Below are 8,322 nucleotides of genomic sequence, written 5' to 3' on the forward strand. Positions count from 1 at the left end.
AATATTTTTATGTCCCATAAAATCCTTAAAAATCCGTGGAATCTTTCGAAATGTCTTCAAATTCTTTATTTATTTTTTTTTTATCTTTTAAAATCCTCTATAATATTTCGAAATCATTTGATATATTGCGAAATCCTCTAAAACCCGTGAATATACTTTGAAATATTTTGAAGTGTTTTAAAATCCTTTAAAAATCGTGAAAATACTTCGGTACTACATATTTACAATTCTTTGAAATCCCGCGATTTTTTTAAATCTCTTAAAATTCTCTATAATATTTGGAAATCAATTGATATCTTGCGAAACTCCTAGATATCCCTTAAAATCATTTGAACATAAAACCACATAAAATTTTTGGGAACCTCTTGATATTCTTTTATATCTCTTAAAATTTCTTTATAATAATCGGAAATGCTCTAAAATCCGTGGAAATTATCGAAATCCCTTTATATCTCTTAAAATCCCGTAACTTTGTTTAAAATCAATTATAATTTTCAAAAATTCTCTGAAATCCACGGATATACGTTGGAGTCTTTTTAAATATCTTGAAATCCTCTAAAATATAGGGATAAACTTTGAAATCTTTTGAAATATCCTTTAAAATCCTTTAAAATTTTTGAAAATACTTCGGTACCACGTAAAATCCTTGAAAATCCCGTGACTTTTTTTTTTAATCTCTTAAAATCGTCTGAAGTCCGTGGATATACTTTAGAATCATTTAAAGTGCCTTCAAATCCTTTAAAATAATCGTAAACCTTTTTATATGATTTTCCTAAATCTCTTAACATTCTTTATAATAATCCAAAATCCTTTGAAATCTTACGAAATCCTCTAAAATCCATAAAAATCATCGAAATCCTTTTATATCTCTTAAAATTCTGTAATCAAAAATCCTTGGAAATCTGACGAAATCCTCTGAAATCCTTGGATATAATTGAAATCCCATTATATCTCTTAAAATTCCTTTATAAACATCGGAAATCCTCTAAAATTCGGGGATATACTTTGGAATCTTTTGAAATGTTTTAAAATCCTCTTGACTTTTGTTTAATCTTTAAAAATTCTTTATAATAATCACAAATCCTTTGAAACCTTACGCGATCTTCTAAAATTCGTGGAAATGATCGAAATCCCTTTATATCTCTTAAAATCCTTTGAAATCCCGTAATTTTTTTACAATCTTTCAAAATCGTTTATAAGATTTAAAAATCCTCTAAAATCCACGGATATACTTTGGAGTCTTTTGAAATGTCTTAAAATTCTCTAAAATTATTGGATATACTTTGAAATGTCTTAAAATCCTTTGCAATTTTACGAAGTCCCTTTATATCTCTTAAAGTCCTTTGAAATTTCTTCAAATCTTCGAAATCTCTTTGAAATCTTCTTATATTCTTTAAAATTCTTGAAAATACTTCGGTACCACGTAAAATCCTTGGAAATCACGTGACTTTGTTTTAAATCCCTTAAAATTCTTAATAAAAATCGGAAATCCTTTAAAATCTTACCTTATATACTTTGGATTCTTTTAAAATGCCTTAAAATCATTGAAACCATTTTATATCTTATGAAAACCTTTAAAATTTGTGGAATCTTTCGAAATGTTTCAAAATCCTCTTACTTTTTTTTAATCTCTTAAAATCCTCTTAAGTCAGCGGATATACTTTAGCATCTTTTGATCATCGTAAACTTATTTATATGACTTTCTTAAATCTCTTAAAATTCTTTATAATAATCTAAAATCCATGGAAATAATCGAAATCCCTTTATATCTTTTAAAATCTTTTATAATATTCAGAAATCCTCTCAAATCCATGGATATATTTTGGAATCTTTTGAAATGTCTTAAAATTCTCAAAAATCCGAGGATGTAATATGAAATATTTTGAAATTTTCGAAACCCTTTTATATCTGATAAAATCGCCTCAAATCTTAGAATTTTTATTAAAATCCACTGATATCCCTTAAAATTCGTAAAAATACTTGGGTACCAAATAAATTCCTTTGAATTGCGTGACTTTTTTTTAATCCTCAAATCAAAATGTAATATTCAGAAATCATTTGACATTTTGAGAAATCTTCTACCTTTGAAATCCCTTGTATTTTTTAATTACCTTAAAAAAAATGTTATCTTTTATATCCTTTAAAATACTTCGGCAATTCTATGAAATCCCGCAACTTAGTTAAAAATTGAAAATTTCCCGTTTAAATCCAATGCTTTAATTCTTTTCGAAAAATTGCCTGTTCAAATGGAAAATTTTCATTCTTTTCGAAAATTCTGCATTTCAACTAATTGTAAGAATAAAACTTTTTTGTTAAATCCCCTGTTCGAATTCATAATTTTTTTTTTCTAAAATACCTAGTTTCAACAAAGAATAAGAATTTGTTTGAAAACTTTAATTTTCTATTGATAATTATTATTGTCCTGAATAAATTCCAATTCATAATTTATATTATTAAGTTATTTTAAGCCAGAAACATTAAAAAAAATTTTTTTAATTTTAACTTAAAAGTTTTTAAGTTAGATGTTAAAATATTTTTATTTTAAATAATGTAACTTGAAAAGATTTCAAATAATTTAAATCTAATTTGAAACAAAATGTAGATTTTTGAAGATTTTAAACAAAAAATTTAGAAGATTTTTAAGAATTTTAAAAGGCTCCTAAAGAATAAAAACATAAATTTCTAAATATTCTTAGGAAAATTGAAAATGATTTTTATTTAGAAAAATTATTTTAACAGAGCATTTAAGAAGATTTAATAATCAATTATTATTTGTACATAAAAATTCAAAAATTTCGCTCAAAAATTTTAAATATAATAAAAAAATTTTAAACGAATGACAAGAATTAGATGAAATTTATTTTTAAAAATAGACCTGAATTTAAAAAGCAATCAAGTCAATTGAAAACAATTCATTAATTGAAATAAATGAATTAAGTAAAAAAAGAGAAAATTTATAGAAATTCAAGTGAATAAAAAAACTTCCAGTGAATTCATAAAATTCAAGAGTATTCCAAATCTCTTAAAATCTTTGAAACTGTACAAAATACCATCTCACTTCTCATGAATAAATTCTTAAAAATGCACTAAAATATTAACATTGAAATTTTTAAGTTTTTAATTTAAAAATTTTATATTCAAATGCTCAATAATTTACACATATAAAATTGAAGTTACTAACGTTTTTCATTATAAAAAAATATAAATCCACGTTATAATTTGCAATGCTCTAAATTAAAAAATCAATCAATGCAGTTTAAAAATTTCAAAATTATATAAATTTAAGGAACTTTAAGCTAGAAACATCAAAAATTGAAAAAATTTCAACTGAGCATTTCTTAATTCAATTATTTTCTTTTTAAATAGTTTAAACATCCTAGGAAAACTTCAAAATTTTATTTCAAAATCTTCAGAAATCTAAAAGTTGTTTTAAATTTAAAATTATTTTGGAAATATTTTCCGAGCTTCTAAATATCTGCCAAAATGAATCGAATTTTTCTTTACAATTTTCAGAAAATCCTAATAATTTTAGAAAATTTCTTTACAATTAGGTTGTTTAAACAAAAACAAAATAGATTCTTTTCAAGAATTGTCAAAGGCTTGAAAATAATAAGCTGATTCTTAAAATTCCTAGGAAAATTAAAAATAACTTTTCGCTCTGCAAAATTATTTTAAGAGAATATATAAAAAATTTCCTAAAGATTTAAACAAAATTTTCGAAAAAGATTCTAGAAGATTTTAAGAAAACTTTCTACAATTTGCATGATAATTTGTAAACTCTTAAAATTACTCAAATTTTTTCTACAAATATTAATTTGTAAATTATACATCAAAATTTAAAAATTTCACTTACAAATTAAGCAGTTTTTAAATACAACCATTAAAATTGTAACATTCAAAGTTTAAAGGCTTTTCGAAATTTTAACGATTACAGGCTTTCTATTTCCAAAAATTCAGTTAAAGATTCTTTACTTTTAAATATTTGTATTCAATTTACTTGTCTTAAATAAAAATTTCAAAATGAAGGGGTTAAAATGGAATATTTTAGACTGAAACAATATTTTTAATTTAATAAAATCATTTAATTAAGAATATAATATGAAATTATTTATAAGCTGAAAATTGTTTATATTCTTTCAGTCACACGCATTTAAAAATTCTTTAAATGAACAATGTAAGCTTCGAAATAAAAATTTTAAATGAAAAATTTTTGAAGTAAAAAAAAATTTGAAATACGCATTGTAACTAAAATTAGCATAATTGAAAAAAATAACAATTCAACTAATTATTTAAAAACTGTTTAAATTGAACGTCAACAGATTTTTCTTCTACAAATTTGTAAAATATCCGATATAAAAAAAACTATACTCATTTACTGGTTTTTCCCGGTCTCAAAAAATTATCTGTCTTTTCCCGGTCGAGCGGCCATCCTGAAATTCATCTATTTTGTGGAAAAATGAACTATTTTGACAATATTATTTTCTTAAATTAATATTTTTAACTGAAAACGTAACCATTGAACTGTTGATTGAAAATCGATTTTTTTTAGTTGATAATGGATCTATTTTGTTAAAAATTAATTTTTTTTAGTAGAAAATTAATCTTCTTTGTTGAAAATTGTGTTTTTTGATTAAAAAATTAACTATACCCGGTAGAAAGTTGAATAACTTGATTAAAAATTCATTTTTCCATGAACATTTATCATTTTAGTTGAAAATTCGTTTCATTCTTTTACAAGCGGAGAATTTTAATTAATTTTCAATTGTTTAAAACAAATATTATTTTAAAAATTTCTTACTACCGAAAAATGTTTTAGCGTAAAGTATACTTCGTAAAAAAATGTTCATAACTCAATTATTGAATTTCGACGAATCGTCGGCGGGTAATCCATTTTTAAAAAAAATGATCAAGAACTTTAATAACTTTAAAAAAAATACGTTTTTTTGCAAAAATATTTTAGGGGAGTTACTTTGATATAAAAGCGAATCAAAAACTGTCTAAATTGATTGAAAATAGAACTATCGATTCAAAAGTGGCTCATCATACTTATATGATTCAAAATAAATTAACTTCTTGCAAAGGGTTTTGCTGATGCTTATAGATTTCCGCAATTGAGCACAGATGTGAAAAAACTGTGTTTTTCGCAAAGAAACTAAATTTTCTTCTAAACTGTGGAAGAAATCACGAATATTTACCAGGAGAGGAAAATTTTTAAAATACAGTAGAAGCTCGATTATCCGGCCTTCGATTATCCGAGGCTCCGCGTTATCCGAGGCAACGGGACTCATCCAAACACTCCGCATTAACCGAGGTGTTATGCTCGGATAATACGGAGAATCGTAAATAAAACAGATGATACTGCTACGCCTAATTCTGAATTCGCGCAGTAGTTTGAAATTATTAATTAATAATTTACTCCACATTCGTAAGTTGTTTGCTTTTATTTGTTAAATGTTTATATTTATTTTTCTATTTAAAATATATAAAAAAATGGATCACTTTTCCGAATTTTGTAGTTCTTCCGTATTATCCGAGTTTCCGATTATCCGAGGTATCCCCTCCCCACATTGCCTCGGATAATCGAGGTTCTACTTTAGTGGCCACCCTGAAAAAATTACCCTTACCTAATTAATGGAGATTGTTCCCCGACGAGAAAACGGAGATAAATTTAAATTCCGAGGCGTCTAAAAAAAACTGTTGTGATAAATAAAAAGGTGAATGACAAGAAATTGAGAATGTTGTAATGTATGTAAAGTACTTGTATACATTATATGGAATATTATATTTAATATTACACTTATATCATACACAACAAATCGCTTGAGCTGTGTGCGTCAAATTTGCGGTAGAACAGGCATGCACACACACACGCACGCACTTTTCTCAAATACATCATCAGCCACCAATTAACATGACACTGTAACTAATATTTCTGCACTAAATTCTATAACATTCATGTAAAAAATAAGGCCTACATTTTTCATTTTCTTCCTTACCATCTATGTACACCATTGTGAACTCGAGACTTTGAAAAAAGAAGAAAAAAAAAAGCTCTCATTTTTCAAAGTTCCGAGTGAGTCTCGTAACTTAAAGAGAGAGAGAAAGAAAAAAAAAAGAAGAAAAATAAAGTAAGAAAAGCGAGAATCAAGCCTCGGCCCAGGGAGATTGTAAAGAAATTGTTTTGGCAAGCTGTCCCAAAAAAAAAAAAATGTCAATTTCGATTCAATTCCGAAAACCTTAGTGTAAAGCTAATGACCATAAATATAATTTCGTGGACTCTCGTCTTTTCTTCTAGCTTGTCACGCGGCTATTTTAACGGATCATCGAGAAAAACAAATTTCGATCGACAACTGTATTTAAAAGAAGAAAAAAAAACAATAAAAAAATCAACAATAAAAACTGTACAATTCTCATATCGTTCTCGTCAATGATGAGTTAAAATGGGGAAAATATTTCCCACCGCGTCCAAATCTATTTAAGCGTTTTTTCTCTTAATCCAGCCAGCTTTTTCGCGTGTTTCCACTTTGTTACTTTTACTTTTGTACTTGTATGTTTATTATACAAATACTACTTGTTTTTCCTGTCGCGTTGAGTGTGTCAAGTTTTTACAATTAAAGGGAGGGAGGGTTTTATGCAGGGTGGCCGTTTAAATCACATCAAAAAATTCCCGGTTTGAAAACTTTTTTTTAGGGTCAACGAAATATATAAACAAATTCGAATTTTAAAGCTAAACAATTTTTCATTTAAAGTAATTGAAATAGAGTTGCAAATCATTTGAAATAATTTGAAAATTATTAGAATGATTCAAAATTTTATTTAAAAATCTTTAAACGTCTACATGTTTTACATTTATTCAAATTTTCAATTATTTTTGAGATTTTTTTTTAGAACTTTCTGCATATCTTTTTATAATGATTCGAATTCTTAATTTTTTTTTTTTAATTTTTTAAAATGGAATATATTTTTGACAATTTTAGAAATCTTTTTGAATACTCTCAATATTAATTTTTCAAAATAAAAAGATATTTTCAATTTTCCTACGAAGTTTAAGAAAGTGTTTTTTTTTATTCTTTTGAAGGCTTTCATAATTTTTAAAAAGCTTCTAAATTTTTTTTTCGAAATCTGCAAAAATCTAGTTTTTTTTTTTAAATTAGGCCGTAATTACAAATTTTTAATAAATTTTGAATCCTTGCAGACCTTCCAAATATCTTTTCAACTTAGTCGAATTTTTCTAGAAATTAGAGATGTTCAATATTTATACATCAAAATTGAATAATTAGACTCTTAAATTAAATTTTTTTCAAATAGAACAATTAAAATTGTATCATTTGAAATTTAGTTGTTTTTTTTTAGTTTCGACTATTTTATTTATTATTGCTGATTTTAAATGAATTGTCAAATACTTCTAAATATTATAAAACTGCTATTTTTATGAATTTAAACATTTCAAATTTTAGACTAAAATAATATTTTCAATTTAAAAAAGCTTGTAATTCTGAATATATTATTTAAAGATTATTTTAAAATTGAAAATAGTTTATAAAATTTCAATCGGGCATTTACATTTGTTGAGAATTTCAAAATCCACTAAAAAATTCAAAATTCCAATTGAAATAATGTAATTTTTAACATTAAAATCTGGAAACTCTTTAAATTTTGAACTGATTCCAAATCGTCTTGTAAAATCAATTATTATTCACTTGTCCTTTTGAAATGAGAATTCAATATTTTTCGTAGAAACTTTTTTTTGTTAAGAAATTCATATTTTGATCTTGAAAATTCAACTAATTAAATTTTTTTGAATAAAATTTTATCTGTTTAAAGAAAAATTGAATTTTGTGTTTTTTTTTTTATAAAAATGCAACTATTTTGTAGAAAATTGAACAAATTTGGCTACAAAGTCATAATTTTTACATGAACAATCAAATATGTCTATCTAATTAGCAATGGTTATTTTTCTTAATTACGAAATTTCAAATTTTAGATTAAAACAGTATTTTTAATTTTAAAAAAGCTTTTCATTTTGAATATACATTGTTTTAATGTTTTTTTTTCAAATTCAAAAGTTTATAAAATTTCAATCGGGCGTTTAAATTTGTTTAAAATCTGAAAATTCTTAAATTTTGAACGGATTCCGAATCCTCTTGTAAAATCAATTATTATTCACCTGTACTTTTCCTTTGAAAATTTAATATTTTTCGTAGAAACTTATTTTTTGTTAAGAAATTCATATTTTGATCTTGAAAAGTTAACTGGAACCTTTTTTGGGTAAAAATTCAACCACTTAAATTTTTTTTTAATAAAAGTTTATCTGTTTAAACA

The sequence above is a fragment of the Belonocnema kinseyi genome, chromosome 6, assembly GCF_010883055.1.
Source record: "Belonocnema kinseyi isolate 2016_QV_RU_SX_M_011 chromosome 6, B_treatae_v1, whole genome shotgun sequence".
Taxonomy (NCBI): domain Eukaryota; kingdom Metazoa; phylum Arthropoda; class Insecta; order Hymenoptera; family Cynipidae; genus Belonocnema; species Belonocnema kinseyi.